The 26,837-nt window shown below is 48.8% G+C and overlaps 1 protein-coding gene and 1 long non-coding RNA gene across 4 annotated transcripts in view; one reads left to right on the top strand and one right to left on the bottom strand.

Moving 5' to 3' along the window:
- The window catches only part of Dscam (DS cell adhesion molecule), a 655,493-nt gene that overhangs the window by 138,225 nt on the left and 490,431 nt on the right, over positions 1 to 26,837 (top strand). The gene's annotated exons all lie outside the window — the stretch shown is intronic.
- LOC125616968 lies at positions 6,182 to 9,063 on the bottom strand. Its single transcript, XR_007347798.1, has 2 exons — positions 8,887 to 9,063; positions 6,182 to 6,708 (listed from the first exon to the last, which is right to left on the bottom strand). It is a non-coding gene; the product is annotated as an uncharacterized LOC125616968 (long non-coding RNA).

Below are 26,837 nucleotides of genomic sequence, written 5' to 3'. Positions count from 1 at the left end.
TCCTCCAGGAGAGACTACACATTGGGCGGAAATGAAAGACCAACCAGAAGAGAGAGAAAGCAAATAGGCCCTGCATATCTGTCTCATTTTGTGTACCCATAATTCTCTCTGGCGGATGCATGATTAATTCAAAGATTTATTGATCTCTTTCCTCTTCTCTGCTCTAGCCCGCTGACCTGGTTTTGTTGACGGGTTTATGTGGATGAAACCCATCTGACAGATGAAAGTCAGCTACCTTATTGGCCCCAGTTGTAGTCTGGGACACATATTTACACTGAGTTCCTATCAACAGGAACTTAAACTGGAGCAATATCCATCACACACCTTGCTATACCACGCAGAAAGGTGCATCGTGTGTGTGTGTGTGTGTGTGTGTATGTGTGTGTGTGTGTGTGTGTGTACATACAAATGATGGGGTGAGAGTTGTGGCTTTTTATGTTATATAACAAATAAGCTGATATTTAGTTTTTTACAAATATCATTATGATTTTGGGGATTTGCTGCAAAATAATCCGGTTGGGAGGGCAGCATCCAGCATGATAATAGTTGCTGAAGTTGGTTGTGGGTAGGTGGAGGTTTCGTCTATTCTCTTTTTGCCCTTATGTGTGTTTGGAATGTTTCATAATGAAAAGTTGGGAGAAAAACCAGCAGAACAAACCCCAAGATTGACTTGAACCTTGAAAATATACAGTTAAATTATTAGCACCCCATCAAGGCAGGAGCAAGCAGATTATCAAGGCCGTGTTTTGAAAATTAACGATGCATTAAGTGAAGTGTTTTTCTGCTGGTTATGAGGCCTGGAATTCTAGACTAGAACTCTAAAGAAAATGCTCCTCTTAGCAGTGCTCCTCTGAGACCAGAGTGTTCCTTCCAGCTAATTAGAGCAGGTATTTTGCTGTGTTCCCAAGATCAAAAGAATAGGGAATAAGATATACTCTGTGTTTGTATAACTAAGTCAAAATATACATCACTCTCGCATACATCTAAACAGAACAAATACAAAAAATCACAGAGAAAAGGTTACGTGGGTTCTGGGTTCAAAAAAACTTTTAGGAAATAACGTATCAAACAGTAGCATCACGGTCCCATGCACCAGGAGTCCTAAAGTGATCATAGCAGTTTTAATTTTTTTAATTAATTTTTATTTTTAGTTTATCTTCTTAGATGACTTGCGTTATTCCTTTACAAATTAGAAAATATACTTTGAAAGTTAAGTTCATTACAGTTGGTTTATATGAAGTAGGTTTCCTTGAGGCCTTGGGAAGGGTAGTTCAGGGTTAGACGTGCACTAGATATTTGCACAGGAGCAAACACTGTGGGTAGGTGGAAAGGATTTGAAAGTCCTATTTTTATGGACTACAGTATACAGACACTGGGTTTTGCTGGACTCTAATTCCCTTCTGTACCTCTTTGGCTGTCATTTTTATCCTGACTACAACAAGGCAGTGCTGTGGCCACCTCCAGCTGGTCCAGGTATGGTGTGTGGCAAAGATGGAGTAACAAGAGGGAATTGCCACATGCAGGTCCCCAGGCAGAGAGGCACCGTGGTCACAGCAAAGAGTGAGAGGAGCGTGAAGAGGGAGGGCAGGGCAGGCCAGGGCCAGGGCCTCAGTCCCTCCTCTCGGTCATCGGAGTGTCTGGGTCTGTTGTGGGCACAGTGGTGAACTGCTGGATCTGGGTCCATGTGCCACGCTGCGTGTGGAGAATCAGGAGCCTGCAGCAAATGCTTCATGGGAAGGGTTGCTAGGAGACATGACTTGAGTGTCCCATCTGGGGCAGGGGAGAGGGGATGGTCTGAGTGATGCCTGGGGAGGTTATGACGCGCTATGGAGTGCAGTATTGAGGGATCACAGGTGAGAAGCAAGCGATCCTTGAGGGAGACTCTGTATTTTGGCTATGGAAAGGTAAAAATCCTACGGTTTACTCTTATGAACCAGAAATGGAGTAGTTGTGGTGGGGGGAAAGCCCGTGGGAACTGCCTTCCTGGGGCATGTGGGGAGTCCTGTTCACCCCAGGCTCACCAGCACGGCCTCCAGGCCCGCCTGGCCAGGGCTTCAGGACACCTGCCGGCCCTGCCAACCGCCTTCCTGGGAGCTGCCTTCTCATTTCGGGCCCTTTGGCCTTTGTCCTGGGTGCTGCAGCTCTGCCTCCTCGCTGACTGCGCTGCGTCCCTGCTCTGACCTCAGACTAGTGGAAATGGAGGAGAGTGAGCCGCGTGCACCGGAGAAGCATGAAGGCCAGGTGGACGTGTGTCCTGCCTGTGCGGTGGTATTAGGCACGATGTGCTGGCTACTTTTATTTAGCTAAGTACAAAAACACTCAACTGTGTGCCCCCTAAATGTCCCGTGCCGAAGTCCTAGCTCCTGCATGACTGTGTTGCAGGTGGGGTGCTCCAGGAGTAACTAAAGTCAAATGAGGTTACCATGGGGGCCCCAGGCCACCCACTCAAGTGTCCTGACAAGAGGAGCAGTGCCTCTCTCTGCCAGTCTGAAGAGAGCCCTGGCTTGGGCTTCTGACCTCCAGAACCATGAAGAGATGAACTTGTGTAATTGAATCCTCCCACACGGTGCTCTTTGTTACAACAGCTGAGATGACTCATACAGCATTGCTCTGCTCTTTTGTCTGGGCATGGCCTGATATTCTCCTGGCGTTCCATGTTCAATTTCTGTAGGGCTTCTGAGGAGCCTGACTCTAATTCACCTTCATAAGTTTAAACTATTTTTCTTTTTAGCCCACAGTTATCCCTTTCTTTATTCATGTCAGTGTGTAAAGGTTTTTTTTTTTTTTTTTCCAGGCTAGAACCTCAACCTTTTCTTCTTAAGAAGAAATTCTTTTAACCTCTTGTTATAAGTTTTACAATTTCCAAACTTTGGATCATTTCCTTTGCTCTCTTTGATCTCTCTCCAAATACTCCTCCATTTAGAGCAGTGCATACATTTTCTCCTAAAGTCATGAGGTGAGGAAAATGAACTTTTATATCTCCCCAAGAAAGCAAGCGTGGTCCCGGATACAAGGGTCTCTTTGGGAACTCACTGTGCTGTTTCTAACCCGAGTGTTTACAGCCTGCTCAGGCCTTCATGCTGCAGGGCCGTGATTCTGAGTTCTTCTCGGCTCCTGCCTGTAAGTCAGGGTGGATTCTCCTTAAGTGAACAGGAGAGCTCTATTTGATGAAGCTCGAGGGGTTTTCTCTTATACAAACTATGTGAGGAAAATCATATTTTTTAACACTCATTTCGGGCTGCTTATTTAAATCAATTCTGCTTTAGTTAGGAATGCTCAATCACTGGTACAAAAACAACTGGGCACATGATTTTAAAAATCCATCATTAAGAAGTTACTGCACACCCAGGTCCACAGAAGCGTGACTCACAGTGGAAGTCATGCAAATACTCATAGACAGATGGAGGAACAGGAAAACCTGGGGCAGACCTACAATGGAATATTTTTCAGCCCTGAAAAGGAATGAAGTTCTGACACCTGGTTGAATGGGAATGAACCTCCACGACATTATGCTGAGTGATCGCATAAGGACACAAGAGGACACGTGGTGCCTGGTTCCACTTAGGCGAGATCTCTAGAGTAGTCAAATTCATAAACATAGAATGTAGAATGGAGGTTGGGGGGCGGCAAAAGGGGATGGGAAGCTCTTTAATAGACAGGTAGTCAGATGTGGCTAGGTAGAGGGTTCTGAGGCTGGGCGGTGAGGGGTCACAACAGCATGGTTGTGCTTGACACTCCTGAGCTGTACTCACTCGTAAGAGTGGTCAGGATGGTCGGTTTCATAGTGTGTGTCTTTTACCACATTTGAATTGAAAATTATTGCATCTTTTCTCTTTAAATAAGAACATTAAAAAATTGATTTTCCATAAAGACCTGAATAAACTGACCTCAAACACTATTAAGTGGTGGTATTCTATTTTACAGACAGCCTCAAAAACCGCCATGAGAATTATATTTTCCTAGTACTGTTTCGAAGAATGTTGCTGATGATATTGAATTTGGATTGATTTCTATTATAGGCATAGGTTGAAAAAATTAGTCCTTAGAAAATGAAAAATAAGTAAATTATAGGATTAAAATTGTAATAACACTTGAGAAAATGTGAAGGCAATTTTAGCAGGTGGGTGTCCTTTAACACTGTGTTGCCCAAGTGGAAGGCACGAGACCCTGAGCCCCAGGAGGGGTAGCGGGCTGTTTGTGGGTGTTAGAAGTGTGGCTGGGGGTGGCTCAGTGACTGTGCTTAGTGACCACCCCCGGGGCTACATGCACTCGCTACCATTAGTAGACCTGCTAGGTAGAGTTCGCACACGGTGCTCCCAGGGACGTGGACCCTTCCTGTCTGTCTGCTACAGGGTTGTTTGTGGGTGAGCTCCTTGTTGCCAAGTTTTTGGTTTGTTTTCAAAATAAATAATCTAAGTAGACCACAGAGAGGAGGCACGGAATCAGAGAAGTGCCAAAATGAACAAGTGATGGAACTTTCCCCCCGTTCAGGACGCCATGTCACTCAATGACTACCTAATGAATACCTACTACGTGCAGATTCTGTGCCTGGCTTGGTAGACATGCTGTGAGTAGCAGAATCACAAGCCCTGCACCCAGGGAACTTAGAATCTGTCGTGCGTATTGGGGTGAGGGGTCACACAGCTACCTCCTGAGCTGGAGCCTGTCTACCCTCTGCCACCTGGCCTCATCTTAGCTAAATTTTTATGCTTTCTCTTTTTCTATTCACTCTGTTTTCATAGCATCATCCTGCAGGACTGAAGAGGGGCTCCTCCTGGGCAGTCTGTAGCCCATCTGAATCTTCAGGCCACTCCACAGTCCTTAGTTCCTCCAGTGGGACTTGGAGCCCATTTTGATACACCCTATTAATCCGATAGACAAACCTTTATCTCCTCTCTCCCAGAGCAGTGCTCCTTAAACTGTTAGGCACACGTGAATCTCTTGAGAATCTTGTTAATTAAAATAAATTCTGACTCAGCAGTTTGAGGCAGGGCCTGGGATTCTGCATTTCTAACGAGCCCCATGGTGCTGTGGAATCTCCTGGTCCAAGGGCTGCCCCGGGCGGCAAGGCGGTGGGCACTCAGCCCTGCTGTACGTCATCCACCTGGGTGGAGTCTTGCACAAGCCAGCGGCCTCCGAGGTCTGTCTTTTGGGCTGGGTTCGGGCCCCTGTGTGCATATTTTGGAAGCTCTTCTGCAAGTTGAATGTATGTACGTCTGTCATTCAGGCTGGTGTGCGGGCTGCCATGCTGTGGGTGGGGACTCCCATCTGGGTGGCTTGAAGCCCAGGTCCTCTGCTTCCACCCCAGAGTGAGTGGACAGGAACCTCTCCCTGTTCCTGAGGATGCCTTTTCTAAGGAGCAGACTCTGGCAGGTCTTGATGACACCCAAGGACAGTGCCCAGTTCTCGGCCAATATGATGGGACTGTAGGATGGGGGTCCTGGGGAGGGTCCCTATTTGCTCTCTCTGCCAGGTTTGTGTCCCTAGCACAATTCCCATTGGAACTTAATCCCCCTAAGGAGGAGCTGAGAGGGTGAAACAGTCCAGCCACAGTGTTTGGCCATCTCCTTTGGGAGATAATTAGATGAGATGAGGTCACAAGGGTGGGCCTCTGTGATGGTGCTAGTGACTTTGTAAGATAAAGGAGACCCCCCACTTAGCAAGCAGTCTTGCTGGGTCTCACCACGTGATGCTTTGCTGGGGACCTATAGAGTCCACTGCAGCAAGAAGGCCCTGGAAGATGCAGCTGCCAAATCCTGAACTTCTAGTCATTGGAACCACAGACCAAATAAACCTTTATTGTTTATAAACTACTCAGTCTGTTGTTTGCAATTATAGTAACAGAAAATAGACTGTGATACCTTCCATGTGAATGCAAATTTCCCTACGGACTTCTCAGCTGGTTCTGCATACACAGGGTCCGGGTGGAGATGGTATTTCTTGGACTGTTGGCAGGATTTCTGCTTTTTATTCAGGCCTATGGATAAGGGGACATGTGCAGGTGAGGACACTTAGGAAGGGAAGGGTGACTTTGTGACCATGAGTGTCATTCATGCATTTCTTGTGGCCTAATTCGAGTTTGGGCTTTTGGGCTTACTCTCTCTGAGTTCTCTCTCTCTCTCTCTCTCTCTCACACACACACACACACACACGCACACACATAATCACTCACACACACAGGTATGTTATAAGCTTATAATTCAAAAGTATTATATCTCATTCATTTTTTTCAGCAATGAATGAGTTCTAAAGTTGGGAAATAATTTATATCAGTCAGGACTCTTGAATGCAAGTGACACAAGAAATAAAAGATGATGTCATTGAGCAATATACATGAAAATTCTGGGGTTATCTGCCTTCAGGCCTGGCTGTATCAAGATGTCCTAAAAGCTCTGACAGCAGCACCTCTCCCTCTTGCTGCCAGTCTCCTGCACTTATCTCTGGGTTAGGCTGGCACCTTGGCAGGCCAACCAAAATGCCCTTTCTCTAAGTCCCTGGGATAGTCATATCACCTGCCCTTCTATGAGCCAGTCTTCATGGCTAGGGACATAGCGCTGGTATCTTGGTTCCATATTCATCATGGATGGTTCTTCCAAGGCCGATCCAGTGCTCTTCCTTAAGAGTAGGTTGGGTCAGCGCAGGCTCCGGCCGAGGTGTCCCTTCTGATGGGTGTGCCAGTCTCAAGCTAGCACTCGGGAACCATCATGCCTAAAACAAAGCATGCACACAGATTGATGCATCTGTTCTGACAGTAATTTTGATGGCTGTAAAGAGGGGGGTCCTCAGAGCTGAAGGCTGCAGGTGCCAGGGTCAGTGAGCCTTCTTGAGACACTTGTTTCTCATGGAACCATCAGTGCTCATAAATCTAGGGTTTCCTTCTTTTCACGAATGTTTTTTACAGCTTAATGGCCTCATTCTTCACGCTTCAGGGCAGGTCTGGAGCGCGTTCCAAGCCCTGGTCCCCAGAGGCTGCCGAGGGGCTGGCTCTGTGCGTGTGTGTGCTCTAATTCCGTAAGTGCTTCGAAAACCAGAGGCATGTCTTCATAGGGATATTTCAGTAACAAAACAACCTCAATCGCACAGTTTTACTCATTCCTTCCAGTGTTTACTTACGCGGTGTCCACAGTGCCGACATTCGTTTACCAGGCAAGAGACTGGCTCAGAGAAGCAGGGCCAGCTTTGGACACTGTTTTCCTGTTGCCTCATCCCTTTGGGCAGACCAAGCAGACGTCCTGCTTCCAGAGATCTCCAGGGACCTCCTGTGTATGACCCCCTGCTGTGCCTGGAGTCTGGGATCCTGTCCCTGTCATGGGGTGATCTCTTATTACTGCTTTAATCAGCTCAAACTCCACCAGCAGCAAGGAAGCACATGAGCACAGTGTGCATCTGTACTGAGAAAGGTCAGTTTGTCTTCAACCCTGTGAAGACGCGGTGGATGGCGCACAGTTGTCATTTCAGTTGTGGAATCTCCCCGTGGTGAGGCCGTCTCTTGGATCCTTCTTCTTGTTCTCTGGCACAGACCAGGTGTTCAGTGAGGGGTGTTTTTGTTGTTGAATGAATGCATTTCAAAGAAACAGGACAGAGAACAACACAACAGGTACTTAAATCCAACGCACAGGCTGAGGTTTTACTTTGCCCCATTTAATTCATTTTCTTTTTGCAAATGACCATGTTAAGTAGAAGTAAGACCCCACTCACTTTTTCTAGGCATATTTGGGGACCTTTACCATGTACTCTGTGAATTGGCAAGCATAGAAGCTGTCATTTGGAATGCCTTTTAAATGTATGCAAGTGATATTTTACATGCTAATATTCACTTTAGGCATTTTATCAATCACCTCAAATCCAGAAATAGTGGCCCCAGATGTCCTACTTCCTGAAACGTCAAGGCCCCAGAGTGGTGATCCAGGGGCGTACAAATATGCTCAGCACCCAGAGCAGTCCTGGCAAGGCCGGAGCTCCACTGAAGCTAAGCTGAGCAGGGAGCAGGCCTGCAGGGAGGGGAGTGGAGGGCCATCACCACGGCAGGGCTGTGGGTTCCCTTGGAACAGCAGCAGCTGTTTCTGAGCTTATTGACGTGCATTTCCTTTTATTAAGTTCATGTTGTCGTTGGTTGGTTTCAACCACAAGTTGTTTTCTGTTTGCTCTGATTGTCAAGGACATTTTGGGGGGAGGGGTTCTTGGTCAGCAGATGCCCCTGCTCCCAGCCCTACCACGGTGGGGGGGGGGCATGTGTGTTTCGTAATTTCCCGGGTTTCAGACAGAACTGCGGCTGTGTGTGTGTGAATCTGCAGGTCTCTGCCTCTCTCAGGGGCACTGCGGCAGGCGCTGCCACGTCCCTGCAGCAGGACCTGGACTTGTTGTTCTGTGTGCAGCAAGCCAGGACCCATAGAGCCTCGTGCCACTGTGATCCAGGATTGGCCCGCAGGGGAGTCAGGAGAGCGCTTTCTCGTTTTTGAGGTATCTTCTGGTTTTAGAATTGCAGAGAAGGTTCGAGGACGTGAGCGGCCATTGCTGCTCTGAAGTGTGAACCCACAGGCCTTCTGGCCAGCGGCCAGCCTCCTCCCTGCTCATCAGAACTGACCGGCCCCTTCCCTATCCTCTCACATCCTGTTCCCTCCCCGCCCAGCTCCCCTCCTTCCTCTCTGGTCATCTCTTCAGGGTCTGGAGGCAGGCAGCAGTGTCCAGCCTTTAAGGACTTGGATTGTCCAGTTAGAGATCCGTGGCCAGGTCCTGTTTCTGCTGCTCATTGGGTGTTTGTTCCTTGATCTGTGCAACTTCAGGGGCTCTGTCCCTGTGATGGCCACACCTACCTCCTTGCTCACCAGGTGACATTGTTAGGCAAAGGTCTTTTCAAATTCCAAAATGCCCCTGGTCTCTGCTTACCTGGGAGTTACGTGGCCACGCCGTGCGCTGACTCCCGTGTGCTCATCAGCTCGCGCTTTAAAAGTGTCAGGAGATGCTTGACCACAGAGGGACGCGAGCCTTCGCTGGTGATCTCAGCCAACCGTGAAACTGGTGGGAGCACAGGGAAACGGGGGCAGGCTTTGTCTGAAGCCCAGGCAGTTGTGGACCGGAAGTGTGTTGTGTGTTACGTGGGACCAGAGCACACCCAGAACCCTTCCGAACGTGGGGAGGAGAATGCACAGGGCTGAGGTCATTTCTTTGCTAGAAAATCAAGATTGTGCCAGGACCGAGCTGCCTCAGATTTTATCAAATGATTAGAAACACGTACATAGTTTTGACTCTGGAAGCAGGTCGGCAGACCAGGAGGGCAGTGCTGTCCCTGTGCTGCTCAGGCACCCTGGTCTGCGTCCCTTCCTCCCCAGGCAGTGTCCGCTCGGCATCTAGAGTCGATCACTGCAGGGACTTAAAGATGCAGGCTCTCTGGCCCATTAGCAGACCAAAAAGGAACGCGTGACAGCTTCTGCACTGTCCCCTGCCTCTCAGTAGCTAAAATCTGTCTTATCTTTAGGACTAATGTCTTAAATTCATGACTTTATTTGATTCTTTATTCACCAATTTGAATATTATGGTTGATTACAAGTACATAATAAGCCCCTTCCTGTGATTGGCACTTGCATTTTTCTGGGTAAATAAAGCACCTCTTGATCTGTTTTATTTTTCGCCCTCCCTCCTCCCGGCCCCCTCCCTCTCACTGGTGCTTCTCTCTGCAAACCGTGGGCATCTCGAGGGGACTGTAGTCTCCTTGTTCATGTTTCAGACTTGAAAGTAGTATTCAAATGCAGCTGTATTTTACAGATTGGCAATTTTGCTATAATTAAGCTTCATGAATATGAAGATTCTCGTAAAATTCCCACGATGCCCCGTGGTGAGGATTTGGGATGAAATTCCTGCTCAGCTCACTGTGACCTATGTTTGGCTCAGTCGCAATGGTGATGTTTATCCTTGTGAAGTGCAAACCACATATTAGTCAATTTTCAAGCCACGGCAGAAGCAGTCTGAGGGCACATTAGTCCAGAGGGCTCGGCAAAAAACGAGAAGGTCAGTGTCTCGCAGACCCGAGGTTCAGAAATTCCATGTTAATTCTGCAGACCCGGCAGGAAGGGATGCTGGTGTGGTCGTCTTTGTTCTGTGCTCTTCTGCTGCGGTCCATCTCGTCCCGGCACCGTCTCGGAAGGAGCCAGCTTCTCTCTTCCTGCTCCGGGCTTCTTCCCCCTGGAAGCCTCGCTCTCATGACAGCTCATGGCCTGCGAGCTCTCCAGAGCCTGATCTCAGTGGGGCCTTCCTGGACCCCTGTGCCTGGCACATCAATGCTTATGAACTAGCTGTATTCACAAGCCATTTGTTTCCACAAACTTCTGAACTGGAGATTGCTACTGACTTGTTTTTACTTTATTTACTTTTGTAAGTAGTTCATCATCCACAATTCAAAACTCAGAAAGAATACAGAGAAAATTCTAGCCCGGCCTCAGTCAGTCCTTCTCCCACCTTTCCAGGGGCCCAGGCCATCTTCCACTGCCGACCTGTGGTGATCCATTAGCTGTGTGGCCTTGCAGAAATCCTCTGCATACACAAGCAGTCAGGACGCTCCACTTGGTACCACTCGTGCCGACCCGACAACAGCATGCTCCCCCTGTCTGGCACTCCCTAATAAAATTGCCACATCGCAGAAGACACCTTTCTGCCCGTCTCTGCTGGACCACCTTCCTCAGACTCTGGACTTGGTCCATTCCACTTTTATTTATTTATTTATTTTGCATCAGCACCCTAATGCTGCTTTTAACCCCTTTTGTATTTTAAAAGGAGTTGTACCTTGGTTTATTTGCTTTTATTACTCGTGAACATGGCCTGCTAATTAGGCCAACAGAGAATTGCATCTTAAGGGCTAATTATTGATGTATTTCTTATGTCAGTCAAAAGTGACCTCTGGGGATGCAATATTAGGCAGAGTGTCCTGCCCTGGATGTTCACTGCTCATAACTCTGTAGCCTTCAGCTCACCAGAGTCAGGCTAAGCTAACCTCACCCACTCAAGCTCAGTCCAGAGAGACCCATCCATGGGTGGGGTGTGGACAGCTCACCCACCAGCTCATGGTTGCTCACAGAGGGTCAGCCTCTCCAGTACACACAATGTTCTTAAAGGCTCTGGATTTGGTCTGATCTTTATTGAGTGCAGATTTTAATTTTTCAAACACTTTGGATGTAACCACATGGTTGGGGCCCTTTACTTGCTCTGAGGGGTTAACATGGACCTGTGCTTTGTATGCGGTCAGCACTTGGTAGTTTTGTCTAGTGAGCAAATGGATCTGTGTTCAACTTGGATCTGTGTCAGGTAAGAGGAGACACGTTCTGCCACTGTGCCCCGCTTAGGCAGGGCTAACGGATTTGGTGATTTCTCTTTCTTGATTTCCTGCCACTGGCCTGAAAGAAGCAGGCACGGCCATTTTCCCCACATGTCATATGTAATTAAACTCTGGCCTTTAAATTGCCAACATCAAAGACAGCTAGGAGGAAACACTGAATTAATGAAATCCATTGTCTTGTGGTAGAAGCCACCTCAAGCACAATACAGAAAGCAGCCGTGGTGGCCCAAAAATATTCTTTTAAAAGAACAAGTTTGTGTGGATAGATCCTTTCTGTGTAGAAGCATCAACTAGCACATTGCTCCTTTTCCTTCGTCAACCTGAGGCCCGAGCAAAGAAATCACACAGACACCACTTATACGACAGTGTAGCCATTAATGGAGCAAGTGACACTTGTGCACAACAGGGCAGTGAGGTTTGCAAAAAGAGGCGAACCTTTTTCACGTTCGGAGGGACTGGTGAGGCACCTGCATGAAGACCATTAACATTTGTGTGTGAAAATAAAATAGAGAATCTAAGAAAGATAGAAAATGGCCATAAATGGATAAAGCAGAGTTGCGATGATGGAAATGTGTACCCTTAAAATCCCTGCATTGGAACCTGCTGCCCAGTGGGGGAGAGTGTGAGTCCTGAACACTCTGCCCTCGTGAGTGGGACCAGTGCTCTCACCAGCGTGGCGGGAGAGAGCCAGCAGGTGCCTCTTGGCCTTCCCCAGGGGGACGTGGCAGCAGGGCTCCGTCCTGCAAGGGAGAGCGCAGGGTCAGGCGCCCACCCCTAGGCGAACCAGCAGAGGGGATTGGTTTGAGTGAGTCTGCTGGGGCCTTCAGCTTGGCCTTGCAGCCTCAGAACTGGGACAAGTACATTTTTATTATTTATAATCACTTGGAATACTATGTTTTGCCACAGCATCAGAAAAGACAAGAGTGGTATTTTGGGTTCCTTCAGTGGGAACCAGAGAGGGGCATAAACACCTAGCTCTGGCAAGATGTGAACAGACGTGTGTTTGCCATGGACGGTGCACTGCAAGAAAGTGACCTGCAGGCTTGCTCTCCCTCTGGCTGCTCCAGAGCTGACCACCTCATGTAAACCGGTGTGCGTGTGCGTATCTCCCTGTGTAGACGGAGAGCACCTGGACGGGCAGAGAGGGTGTTTAGAATGTGGCTGCCTCCTTAAAGCTTGGCCCAGAATCTGGTACCTAGTGAATGTGGGAAGCAGATATCCATGTCCCCATTTTTGGAATCTGTGGGTATGTTATTTTTTTGAGGCAAAAAGGACTTTGCAGATGTGATTAAGGATCTTGGGGTGGGGAGATTCCCTGAGTCACTTGAGGAAGCCCAGTGCAATTCAAGGGTCCTTATGAGTGAAAGGAGGAGGAAGGAAAATTGCATGCAGCATAGTGGGCTGTAGGAAAAACTGAAGGAGCTGCCGCTGACTTTGCAGATGGAGGAAGGGCCCGTGTCTCAGGCAGCCTGCAGACTGGACAAAATGAGACAGGCTTTCCCCTGGAGCCTCCAGCCCTGCCAAGACCTTGATTTGAGTCCACAGAGGCCAGCTTAGGACTCTGAGCTCTAAATACAGGAAAATAAATTTTAAGACACAAAGTTTGTAGACATTTGTTATAGAGCAATAGGAAACTAAGACAGTGAGCCACTGAGACACAGTCCTGCCACGGGAACTGAGATCAAAGAGGCAGCAGAAATGCTTTCCAGAACTGAGGAGTTCAGAGTGTGCTCAGCCTGGAAACCGTCCCTGTTAGGTGTGGAAGAGGACTTGGACTTGGGTGTTTGGGTGTTCATTCCTCTGATAGTCCAGAGGGCTTTTAAGGAAGAGATTTTTCCCATCTGTAGGAATACTACACAGTGTTTAAAAGGCTCATGTTTTTACATGTATAATGAGTGTGAATTGAAGTCACTAATACGTGTTAGAAATGGTGTTTAACTTTTCTACAGCTGTGTCAGTCAGCTTCTGTCACTATGACAAATAACCTGAGCAAAACAACTTAGAGGAGGAAAGGTCTGTTTTGGCTCCTGGTGTCAGGGGTTTGGGGCTTATGTAGCTGCACTGCTCTGGGCTTGAGGTGAGGCAGCGCTTCATGGTGGTAGAAGGACATGGGGGAGGAAAGCCGCTCAGCTCCTGGAGCTGGGAAGCAGAGAGAGAGGAAGGGGCAGGAGACGAACCGTCCCCGGCATCCCTTCCAGCCAGGTCCCCCTTCCCCGTGGCCCATGCAGCCGTGAGTGAACAGTGCACCCACTGATGAGGGAGGAGCCCTCACGACCCAGTTCCTTTCCGTATGTGGCACCTCTGAGCACCTGACACCTAGAGGAGATCCAGACCCAAACCACAGAGTCGGGCTTAATTTAGAACGTACACCACATGATAGAACTTTAACTTCATTTTGTTCAGGTGATCACAGTCAAGTTGGGGGTTGGGCAGTGAATTCAGGCCCCCCTCCATCCTGTAGGTGAGGGGCTTCATCTGTGTCCAGGAGTCCAACCTGGGGATCAGGAATCAGAGCAGACTGGGAGGATGAGGTCTTTCCCCCTCGCGGCATCAACCCATGGTCAACATGGGCATCCACAAGAGCTCCCCGGTGCCCTCAGTCCAGGATGAATGCTTTGGGCCTCTGTGGTCCCAAGTTCAATATGCGACCTTTGCGAAAAATGCTCTCTCAGCAATCTCTGTGGCCTTTCTGAGGCATCCTGGGAGTGCCTGGTTTTGAGGTGCCCCGCTGGAGGTCGGGGAGGCCCAGGAGGCCGTCCCACACACTTCCACCTGCGCATGTCCGAGCAGAGCTCTCTCCACCACTCCCAGGCTGTGCTGTGGAAAGGAACTTTGCAGTCCTGCAACAGGTACTTGGCGTAATCAACTTACAAGGAGAAAAGGTTCATTCTGGCTCGTAGTTTTGGAGGTTTAGTCCACAGTTAACTGGCCCTGTGGCTTTGGGGCATGTGGCAAAGCAGCACATCCTCACGTAAGCAAGGGCACAGCCGGGTGCCCGACCACTGGGTCCCACCTCCTGAAGACTTCACAGCCTCCCAGTAGTGTCACCCTCAGGACCACCGCAGGCCTCTGAGGGACATCGAAGTTCCAAACTACAGCAGGAACCCACAGAGGACAGCGGCTTCCCTGGGAGTCAGCAGGATCACCCAGGCGGGAGGGCTTATTAGAAGCACTCATGAACTCTGAAAAGCGGTCATTTTTATGATTCTAGTTTTATTGCAGTGAAAAGCTACAGATTAAAATCAGGACGTGGACAGAAGCCCAGGAGGAGTCTTGAGGAGGCCAGGCCCACACTCGTCCTCGGCCGTGGAGTTGTAGGGACAGAGCTCAGTGCCCCCAGTAGCAAGTGTAACCACACACAAAGCATGGCCACCCACTGCTTAGCCAAGGGGACACGTTCTGACTGATGCCTCTTTAGGAGATTCTGTCGTTGTGCGCATGTCAGAGAGTGTACCACCAGCAAAGGCCACTCCGCCAGTGGTGCCATCTTACGAGGCTGCGTCTTTACTGTGGCCCAAGGGTTGGCTGAAAGATCATTTCTCAGGCACAGCTGTGCTGATAGCTAGGGTGCTCATCCCACCCGAGGTACCCAGGACGGGTATCAGGAGTGGTCCCGTGGGGTGCAGTACTCACGTGACTGCCTGGACTGCCAATCTCCAGTACCCCGGAGGCCCCTCTGAGGAAGCAGGGCCCAGGGCCCCAGAGCAATGAATTCCACTGTCATCAGAAGCCACCTTGCAGGGTCCCTTGTCCCAGGGACACAAAGACATACTCTCCAGATGGGACATTGCAAGGTCTCAGAGTTCTGTCAAGGGTGAATCCTTTCTTTAGAAGGGGTCTGGCCCCTGCCCCTGCTCCAGCCTGCTGGGCTGAGCCTCTGCTGCACACAGGCCCAGGCCCCCCAGCTCAGCTGACCACAAAGCACATGGACCTTGGTGGCATCTCCTCTGTTCAGATGAGGCCTCTGTGGGTAGGTCCTCAGCTCAGGGTCAAGCACAGGGCCCCTTGTAGCCGGTCCACCGCTTGTCATTCAGTGTTGGGTGGGACAGCCAGCTCCAACAAATCACACCATGTCAGGCATCTCTCCCTTACCTCATCAGCTCAATGTCCTGCAGGACACACAGGCAGGGCTTCTGAAGCTCAAGCTGGACTCATAACCAAAAGTACCCGGACCTTCCCGCTCCTTCTTCATCCGCCAGGCCATTTCTCCTGAGGGAAGCATGGCCCCATTAGCTGGGGGAAATGGGCACAGGGGCTAGGCATCAGATCAGCACGTGGGGCCTGCAGCATAAAGGGGCCTGTCCCTCACGGGGCTCTACTGTAAGCCCAGCAGTTTCTCCTTTGATGTCACCGGCCAGAACAGGGTCAGGCGCCCACCCCTAGGCGAACCAGCAGAGGGGATTGGTCTGAGTGAGCCTGACTTAAACACAAGTCATCCCCTACAGCTCAGTGTATCTCCATCAGAACAAGTCGAGGTGTGTCGTGGCTGACTAATCAGCTGCGTGTGCCCTGAAACACTCACAGCATAAATGCACTGCTGCTGTGGGCTAGTGGGGTGGAAGGGAGCTTCTAGGAGGGGCGAGGAGCTGAGGGTTAGGGGCAGGGTCTTCCTCCCACAGACTTCAGAGCACTCTGGTTGGAAGAAACGACTGAGCTGCTTTTAAAGGCGCAGATCTGAGGAGTGGAGATTTTTGGTGGGACGGTTCAGAAAGGATGTGAGCAAATATTGCAACCACATACACTTCTCCAATGAGAACGGAGATGTGTCAGTTCTTAAAGCCGTCCACAGATGAATGTTGAACCTACAGGAGACTGAAGGAGAACACGCTAACTGTTGAATCAAATAGGAGGTTCACAATAATATAAATATGCAATAAAATTCCACGACTGTTTGTGCAGGTTCTAAGAGATTCTGTCTCTATAACTGTGCTCAGCAATTCCCTTGGTGACCCTCAAGCCTTGCAGCCTTAAACACTGATTCAGAATGGAACTGTAGCCTGTCCTTGTGGTAGATGGCGTCCTCCCCTGGTGCCAGGCCCTGGATGAGGACTGAGCTGCAGGTGCTCCGGCAGCTGATCCCTAAGTCCGCCCCAGAACCCAGTCCTGACGTTCCAGGCCAGATCCGGGCTGTTCCTCCGGATGTGGGTGGGGCTCCAGCTACTGAGCTGCAGGACTGGTCAGGCTGGAGGTCTCTGCCCTGGAAAGCAAAGCTCTGTCTCCCAGCTCCACGCCCCCCCCCCCGACTCCTCTCCAGGCACCTGCTCTTTGCTTTCCAGTTCATGAGAAGTTATTAAAGTGCACGAAGCCTTGTCATGCCTCAGCCAGGGATGTCACATGCCTTGGGACTTCTTCACCCAATGAAAGACCACAACTGGCAATTTCTAAAATAGGAAGCATGGGAATGACTTGGTTGATAGTCGGTACCGTGGTGTCATAACTTGCTGAGCAGTTTTTATTGTGTGTGTATGAGAGAGAGTGTGTGTGTGTGTGTGTGTGTGTGGTGTTTAGCATAGATTTGCAGTTGGAGAAAATTTTTTCAGTTTAATTACTGATTTATGCATTTACAGAGGCTGTTGAATTATTTTAATCTCCCCCCTGGGAATATGGGCAACCCAGCAGTTACTGGAGGTTTTGTTTTACTGCATTAAAATCCTAGTGTTGTAAGAATGTGAGCCCCGCCACGGTTTTCCCAGCTTGGTTTTTTATCTGCTTTCCTCGTCATTCTGGACTCACTCCCTTGGCTCTACCAAGTTAATTCATTCTGTGTCTCCGACATCAGGATGATTCCCTGCCCATGAGCAGCACAGTGCTGTCCACACAGGGTTGTTATTTGGCACTTTCAAAGTGGGAGACACATGGGCGGATGGTTCCAGAGCATCTGGAAGTTTAGAAACAGCAGGACGATGTGGAGCATCTTATTTTTCACGCAGATGTGTGGCATGGTGTACACTGGCCACATTTCTGTTCATGTTGAAAGTCTTGGGGTTCCTGAGTCATCCAGTGGAAAATAGCTGTCAACTGCTCTTATCTGATGAGTTTTGAAGGTAAGTAGTTCCAGGAGGAATATTGTGAGTGGACATGATTTCTTAAATAAGATACAGTTTTAATTCCAACGACACCAGGGTTCTGTCCTACACCTGTGCCGGCTGGCACTGTTGTTTGTACCCTATCACGAGCAAGTTTGCCACTTTAGACAGAAGGAAGCAGACCTGGCGTGTGGTTTATGTGATGGAATTTCTTGGAGATCTGCCAAATTTATTTAATAATAACAAAGACCTGCATCAAATTAGCCACAATACCTCAAAGTTTACTTTATGTCATTAATTTAAGCCTGATCATATCTTTTTAATTGTTGGGTTGATACCACTTAATAGGATATTTGTAGTTATTTTCTCAATTATATCTGATGGAGAAACATTACAGAAAATTCAAAAACAATGCAGAAGTAAGGACACAGATGCACTAGGAGAATCGACACTCATACGCATGGGTGAAGAAAGAACTTGTTTCTGTTATAATTTATGGGGAAATCGGCCTTTCTAAGCTAATCATAGTGTATACATCCTTCTAACAGCTTGGTTGAATTCAGCATTCTGAATTTTTACAACTCCTTCATTGCACACGTCAATAAAGTGATGATAATAGGATTGAAAAACTTGCTCTCACAATGATGAGTTAGTGTTCCCCATGAATATTCGTGGCTTGAGCTTTTCTTCTTTTAATATTCTGGAGCAAAATTTGAACAACTCTATGATGTTACAGATTTTTGTTGTGAATGCGTAGCACCATTGCTGAGAGCAAAGAGGAGCTGGAAGGAAAGTCAGGAAGAGACCTCAGGGTGCATTTGCGTGCCGGCGGCGTGTGCGGACTCCAGGGCTGCAGAGCGCCATGCCCAGGTGGAGTCCAGGGAGGCTCTGGTTCCTAGAACCGGGGCTGGGGAGAGTAGCAGCTGTTGTGTTCCAGGCATCGGAGCCCAACAACGCCTTAGCCCCACTGAAATGCCACAGGGCTGTCTCCTGTGAAGGTGACGTTGATCCTTAATGCACCACCTTTCCTCGGACAGACTTCATGTTTGATGACAACATTTCTGTCACCTCTGAAACCTCATCCTAGGAAGGACCCCTAAAGTGAGCGTGGGGAGGTGGGGGTGTTCAGAGGAGTCCATGGCCACAGGGCAGAGGCCTGGCGCTGATGGTGCTCAGAGTCCTCCTCACCAGCGGGAATTCTGCACTCAGGACCCGGCGGGAGCCCCCTACCTGTAGGTTGTCAGGGTAATGTAGCTCCAGGACTGAGGCTGCACCCACATGTCTTTCTTCTCAGCAAGTTGGACTGGCCTCCCCCTCGTTGGCTCCATCTGCATGGCTGGTGGCTTTTACCCTGTCCCCTGGTGACGAGCCTCCGCTTGAGTTCCTGCAGTTAGTCCTGTGGCTGGAAGCCCACGGGCCACAGTGCAGGGTCCTTGGCATCACACATTACCCACCCTCCACCTGTTGTGCTTTATAGAGGAAATACTTGTAGTGTAGAAGGACACTTTCCACAGTCTGTTGCTTTGGAAAAATAGTTCCTACACAAAACAAAATATTTGTTTCATTTCCCCTTTTTACTAAATCAAGATGGATTTAGAAATGAATGTGGTAAAACAATTGAGTAGTAACTACATGGTATTTGGCCCTATGACCCAATGCCACCAAATGTGACAGTATTTTGTAAATTATGGGCGTGTTTGCTGCTGACAGCTGAGCTTCTGTGACAGTAAGCCGAAAAGAGGCACCTTGTGTTCCTGAAGATTGGCCGCGGGATTTGGGAGTTCTTACCTACGTCCCACATGACTGGTGGATACACGTTTTGACTAAACAATAAATGATTTTAAAAGGCATCTCTGTATTAAAACGTGATGTTTTTCCATAAATATGGGTCAATTTCAGTTTTCAATTCTTTGCCATAATCGAATTGACTACCTTCTACACTCCAGCCAGATTTCATCTTTGTGTATCATCATCTCTAATAAAGACATTTGCTCTTGATCCATGACTTAAACTGCTCCTTATCATGGGCTTTACATTACTTGTAGCATCTTTGTGGCTTTGAATGTCTGTGTTGCATATTAAGTCATCAGCAGCAAAGGAAACAGGGCCGATTGTGATTCCTGTGACCAAGGGAAGGAAAAGAAAATATCAGGGAGGAAAGATGCAGGGAGACAGCGCATACATTCTTCATGAAAGAGCCCATTATCCTGTTATGTTGGGAAAATGGCCTAGATTTGACAGCTCCCAGAATATGCATCTGTGGCCAAAAACCTGAGACAGAAACAAATGAAGGTTTTTTTTTTTTTTTTTTTGTGTGTGTGTGTGTGTTTTCTTATTTGTAAGATTTAATAAAAGTGTATCTGTGCCTGACTTTAACTTCTTCAAAAATAACATCAAAGTCTTGCACTTTGCATTTTTTAAAATGTGTTTTAAAAAGGACTGTCACGTGTCTCCTCAGATTTAAATTACAAGTCCCATTTCCAGCTCTGAATTTCATGTCTGTGCATCCTGTAATGAGGGTCCTAACTGCAGATAAATCCCTTGAATCTTTCCCCAAACACTACTTACTGAAGTGAGAAATGTCATAAAATTGTCTCGATTTGGCTTTATACTCTTATTAGAAGGAAACTGTCCATCCTCCCATCCATCCATCCAGAAAGCATTTACCAAGCTGTGGAATCCGTGTCCCTCCGGGTGGAGTTCCCAATCCCTGTCAACCAAGTCCGACTCTGGGCAGGAGCTCGGGAGGCTGGGAGTTTAATAAGCCCAGGATGATCTGTGCATGCAGAGAGCTTGAGGGTCTCAGGGGATACTGAAATGGAGCATGCTCTTTGCTTTGGCTGCCTTAGCCAAGCCCATGGGCCGGGTGACGACTAAAACAACAGAATTCTTCTTTCTCACATTCTGGATGCTCAAAGTCGAAGATCAAGATGTCAGCAAATTTGGTTTCTCCCTGGCTTCCAGGTGGCTGTGTTCTGTCTGTGTCTTCTCCTTGACTGCATCCCTGGGCTCCGCGTATCCAAACTTTGTCTTCTCAGAATGACCTCAGTCTGATTGAATTAGGACCCACCTTCTCAGTCACAGTTTTACTTGACTGTGTTTTTATGGACCCTGTCTCCATAGTCGGGCTGGGGCCGGGGCTTCAACACGTGAGTTCTGCAGGAGACACAACTCCGTCAGTGTTGAGCGAAATGGCCAGTGAGCTGCCCTCCGGCCAGTCCAGGCGGGGCCCTGCAGTCTGCTCTGTGGAGTGCCAGCCTGTGTCCTGTGAGTGTCCTTTCTCCTTGAGCATTGCACAGTGCAGAGTTGGGGCTCTGATGCCTCCTCCTGAACAGACGTGGTTAACTGATTCTAACCCAGAGTTTCCTGTACGCATTGACCAATCCTGGACCAAAGGAAGCCCCTTCCTGAAGGCTAGCCAGTGAGACAGAGTGAGAATTATAATCTGTCTCTCAATTCAAGAAAGTAAGAAATATATTCTGTGCCTATTTGCAGGAGGCACCCATCATACAAATGCAACTCAGATGGCTGCAAGATGAAGTCAAGAATTCTATTAGATTACAGTTCCTCCACTACCCATGTGCTCACTCATCCATCCACTAGAAGGTATTTTATCCTCCCCCAGATACTGTGCTAGGTCCTGGAAACACAAAACATCCCCATTGTATTAGGCAGGTCTTCATCACTATAACAAAATGCCTGGCACAGCCTGCTGATAGGGAAAACAGGTTTATTTAGTTTTCAGGTTTGGAGAATCGAGATTCTGGTACCCACATCAGCTCAGTTCTGGTGCGACTCCAGTGGCCATTGATGGGTAGTAATGGTGAGAGTGCAAGTGGGCAATCTCAAGCCAGCAAGTAGAGAGGGGCCGGGGCCAGGCTTACTCCTTCTATGACTGCCCTGTCCTTTTGGGAGGACTCAAGTGGTTGCACTGGAACTACCATGGCAGCTACTTCATACTCTCAAGGACCTGAAGACCTTCCACTAGGCCCAAGACCACCCCACCCTGGGGACCAGGCCTCTCCTTGGAGTAGAGGAGCACTTATGGAGCACTCAGCTCAGACCTAGGCCAGAGCACCCACCAGAGTGCATCCAGATCCCCAGCCCTGAGCATATCCAGACCCCTCACTGCCCTGTGTTCTCACTGCACATCAAATCACAGAGAGGAAAAGCAGACTCCTGGACCTGTCACTCATTTGCAGAATCAGCAGGACTGTGTGGGCAGACATGGGGATTGCTCTGGAAGGTCTCTGTGTGATTCTGAGAAAGAGACTAGAAATGGGTTCAGCTCTCATTGTTACTCAGGGGTGCTCTCAACTGTCCCTGGTCAGCTGTTCCCTCAATGTGACCATCCACTCTACAGTGCTTCCCTCCTGCAAGATCCCTCAGTCCTTAGACCAGCACACACCCCTCCTCATCTAGGAGACCCGGGTCACCATGGAAGCCAGTCTTGAGGTCCTCTTCTCTGAGTTCCTATGGGACCACAAGTCTAGCTGACAGCACCTGTGGGCCATTCCAAGATGTGAGCCCCCGTACCTTGCTGATTCTCCAGAGCTTCAGTTCTCCTGTCCAAACACCATAGAGGAACCAGACTCCTAATGCAAGATGCTCTGAGAATTTCATGAGAAAACGTCCGTGCACCATCTATAGAACAGTGGCCCATAGGAAGTTGGAAAGAAATGGTCACTGCTACCATGGTGTGTCCTGCCATTGGATTCCCACTGCCTCCTGGTGTTTTCTGTTCAGAAAAACTGAAACCACTAAAAACAAACCTGTGAATACATTGACCTTTCTCCAGTTGTATTATATTTTCATTTAGAGGAGAAATTGAGCAACTGGTAAAGCCTCTCATGCACTTGGTCTCTTGTACACACCCTGGTGTGAGCTGCCCTCTCTGTAACTGGAAGCATGTCACCATGAGCTCCTGCATGGCGCGTCCCCAGGGTTAAGCTCACCTTTCCAGTTTTTTTGTATGAAGCCTTATCATTTGATGCTTTGTATGTACTGGTAGGCTTCGAAAAACAGGTACTATTATTTAAAATTCTCAAAGGCCAAAGCCTTGATTTGAAATATTATCCTGGTTTTTATCAGGTTCCTAAAGAGTCTTCTATAAGGCTCTTCATTAGAAAGAAAATCCATTCATTGAACCGGAATCAAATACATCCTTTCTGGAACCTGAAGCCTCCAGCTGACTCCAGAACATGTCTTCTAGGTGTCGGGATCATGTGAAATCTCCTAGGTCCCACAGTGAAGAGAGACAAAGCTTTGGACACCCAGTGCCTCTCACGACCTAGGGTCAGCACTGAGCTCTCCAACATGCCCTGGCCCACAGTCGTCAGCCCAGGGATTCGGAGACCCTGAGAGCACCCAGAGGAGGGACGCCAGAACCAGCCAGACCCCACTCGGCCCCGCCTCCCCATGCCGCCCCACACAGGTGCAGTGACACATACCATAGGGCCAGCACCCAGGCCAGCAGAAGGGCCTGGACACTTGGGGCTGGGGCTCTGTGCTGTTGGGAAACTGAGTCTCATGAAGGCAGGTGGCAACAGGCAGGCCCCAGGGCCACTGCTGCACCTGGGTGTTCTAGGCTGCGAACCAGGGGACTCCTTATGAGGACACGTCCCCACACAGCCACAGGCCACGGTGGCTCAGCTGTCCCCCCCAGGAGCAGGCCATGCTCAGGTCTGCTCTTCCACTGAGAGGAGAAGGCTTCCCCTCCTGAGTCCACACCCACAGAGGGCTGAGCAGCCTGTCTCGCATCTCCTCTCCTGTGCGCGGAGTGTGCCGTATGAGTGCTGTGTGTGTGGGGTGCATGTGCAGGGGTGTGCATGTGTGTGATGTGGCACCGATGTGTGCCGCAGGTGTGTGTGAGGTGTGATGCATTGCATGCATGTGTGGTGCCGTGGTGGTAGCCATGTGCATGATGTGTAGTGTGGTACGTGTATATGTGCCGTGCACACGTGGGATATGTTTGTGGTGGTGGGTATGAGTGTGTGGTGTGCATGTAGGAGGCCTGTTTTGGGTATGGGGTGTGTGTGTTCCTGTGTGTGTGTTCGTGTGGGGGGGTTGTGTGCTCTGTGGTATGTGTGGAGAGTGCATATGGTATAGAGTAAAAGTGTGCTCTGGTGCCTGATGTGTGTGGTGTGCTGTGTTTTATGCATGTGTGGGCTATGTGTGATGTGTTTGGCATGAGGTATGTGGCATGCTGTGTGACGTGTATGGGGTGTGGTATCTGTGTTGTAGTGTATGGTTGCATGTTGAATGTGTGCTGTGGCAAGCCTGTATAAGTCATGTGATGTGTGTGGTGTGTACATGTGTGTTGTGTATGGGAATAAGTGGCATATGTGGTGTGGTATGTGTGGGCTGTGTGATTTATATGCTCTGTGGGGGGTGTGTGTGTGTGGTGGATAGTGTGTATGGGTTTGCAGTGGTGTGTATGCTGGTGTTGTGTGGTGTGTGGTGCATGTGTGTTCTGTGTGGTGTGTGGTATGTGAGATATGTGTGTATTATGTACTTTGGTGGTTAGTATGCATATGTGGGTTGTGTGTGCTGTATGTGGTGAGTATGCTGCATAGGAGTGTATATATGTACATGTGTGTGGGGTGATATATATGGTATGTGGTATATGGTATGTATGGTATGTAGTGTGTCCTGTGTATGCTGCGAACTAAGTGTTTTGTGTGCTATGATTATGTGTGCATGATGTGTGTGGCATGTGCTGTGTGTATCATGTCATGTATGTGTGTCGTGTGCACTAGGTGATGTATGTGTGTGACATGTGCTGTTGTATGTGCCGTGTGTGCCGTGTCATGCATGTGTGTTGTGTGATGTATGTGACAGTACTGCATGTGTGGCTTGCTCTGTGTGGCATGTCATGAGTGTTTGTGTGTGTTGTGTGTGCCGTGTGACGTATGTGTGCATGGCGTGTGCGGTGTGCTGCATGTGTGGTGGCAGGGTGGCGGTCAGGATGAGGACAGGGCTGGGCCAGCATCCTTCTCTGTGCCTGCTTCCCCTCTGCCAGCTCGGGCCCTGTACCAGCCCGTCATGAAGCAGAGCCCATGGAAGAAAGGGCTCGGCCGTCTCCCCGGGCACCCGTCCCCTGTGCTGCCTGAAGTCGAGCTTCCTGGAGCAGCCGTCCCCTGTGGCTCGCCCATCTGTCCGTCAGTCATGGGCAGCCATTGACTGAACTGACTTCCTTAACAGCCTTGTTCTGTTTGCCTTCTCTAGAACATTCTGGTTAAGATCGTAGGGTGTAGTTACTCAGCAGTGAGGACTGCGGCTGCCCATCCTGTCTCTTCCCCAGTCACAGGAAGCGGCCGACAGGCGGGAGGTCGAGGGCTGCGCAGGTGAGGAGGGGCACACGGGGCTGCAGAGGCTCCTTCCAGTGCCGGTCAGGCGTGGGCAGCGGCTCATCGTGCCTGCCCCTCCTCCTGCCTGGGGAGAAAGCCCGGATGTGGCAGCTGCACAGTCTCTGAGAAGCCAGAGCAGCCGCCTGTCCCCGGCCTCCCCTCTGTGCTGGCTGCGTCCGTCTGTCCGGGCAGGGCTTTCAGCCCCACCTCGCCTGCTTTGTGCCTTCCATCCCGGTGGCAGCACTAGCACAGGCTCGTTAAGGGAACTAATCAATTCCGTGCCCCGCGCTGCCTCAGCAGATCACACCCAGGCAGAGCCATTAGCCGGCTGAGCATTAACACGTGGCATTTCCATGAATCAATGAGGAGCCATGTAGGACAAGTCCTGGGTTTTTTTTTCCTTCTCATTTTTCTCCCATTAAGAAAAACATGCCAGAAACAACTTTCCAGGTGTTTGCAGTTATGCCTTTTAGAGAGGGAAAAGGCAATTTTATTTGCAAATCTTGCTGCACTGTGGGCTCACGGTGGACTGTGTTGGCTTTTATTTCTCCTGGGGCTTTATCTTCACCAGCTTCCAATTTGAAATTACACCCTTGCTCATTATCTCTCTCTCTCTCTCTCTCTCTCTCTTACACACACACACACACACACACACACACACACACACACACATGAGCCATACAGACCAAGAGCTCATTATCTGACACACGGGACTTACTCTAAAGTGGGTAACATTTTAAGAGGTAAAATGCATGCTCGTTTTATGACAATTCTGTGTGTGCTCACTTATCATTGATATTTCTTTTGAAAGTGTGCAGATTTCTAGCCTACATAAATTTACTGTTTATAATACCAGTTAGAAACATGGCTGCTAAAAATGAATTTGCGTGTGCTTTCTGCACTGGTGCTATCAAAACTGCTGCGCTTTGTCGTAACTGCAGTGTAAATATCATAATATCATGTGCTGTTCACCGGTGTCAGTCATACTTAAAGAGCTTCTGAGGGCACCTAGAAACTCTCACTATCACTTCCCTGCTTTAACATACCCAGTGTATATTAAACTATTTTATGGCAGTGGGGGAAGCGAACATCTGATCCTAAAAGCCATGAAAACAACAGCCAGGGCCAATTTTGCATCCTTTAGTTTATTTCAGGCTCAGGTGAATTTCTGCTTTGCTTGTTCACTAGATAAAAATGGAATCGCATGAGCTAGATAGAAACCTGCAGAAACAAATGCAAAACAAAGGCAGGGTATTTCTGGGGTCTGGGGTGGTGCAAATAATTAGCCAACATGTAACCCCCCTGCTCCGAAGCCCCTGGAGAAACGAAGGCTGCCCAGACATCTTGAGAATGCCGGCGTTGTTTTCCTCCCATCTACAGCGAGAGTTCCATCAATGTCTAATGGGGAGAAGGGCCTTCTATTTTTAAAAAATACCCAACCTTCATGTTTTTCCTATTTTCCCAGCCTATAATTACTCTTCATCAAAGTACAACAAATAGTAAACACTAAAAATGAAATAAACGTGGTGACAGTTTGCCAATAGCGTGGAGAGAGCGTTCCATCTGTCTAGCCGCGAGTGAAATGGGCGTAATTACTGCTCATTTTTCTCATAATTGCTGAGTTATTAGTTTAAAGCTTGCACACAACTGGCGAACACTGAGCACTACCCATTCCCTGATTAGAGCCCCAGCTTCATCGGCTCGAAACCAGGGGACGCGGAGCAGTGAGCACCGTCTGAATTAACCCCGGCTGCTGACACGGAATTGTGACTCTGCCTAATTTGAATTTTATCAGCTCAGAGTCCCCTTGCCACCTCAATGCAAAACCACAGCACTTGTCATTCTGGTTCGAATGGCAGTTTATAGTTAGGTTAAATGGCCTTGAATCTGTTTCTAGTACCAAACTCAAAAGATCATTTTTTGCTAGGGATAGCCCGGGCAGATCCCCCACCTTTCCAATTCTAGTTGTTAAAGTTGTGCATTGTGAATTGACACCCAGGGTCTGTTGGTGGGACTACACACAGATGGTCAGTACCTGAAGCAGGGAAAATACCTCCCTTATTCTTCCTGTTCACTACAAATCCAAGCATTCAGATGAAGAGCTATGATTTATTTATGTGTCTGTGTTGTTTGACC

This window comes from Marmota marmota, unplaced genomic scaffold, assembly GCF_001458135.2.
Source record: "Marmota marmota marmota unplaced genomic scaffold, marMar, whole genome shotgun sequence".
Lineage (NCBI taxonomy): Eukaryota > Metazoa > Chordata > Mammalia > Rodentia > Sciuridae > Marmota > Marmota marmota.
Note: the sequence above shows the minus strand (reverse complement) of the source record. Positions and strands in the feature narration are given on the sequence as shown.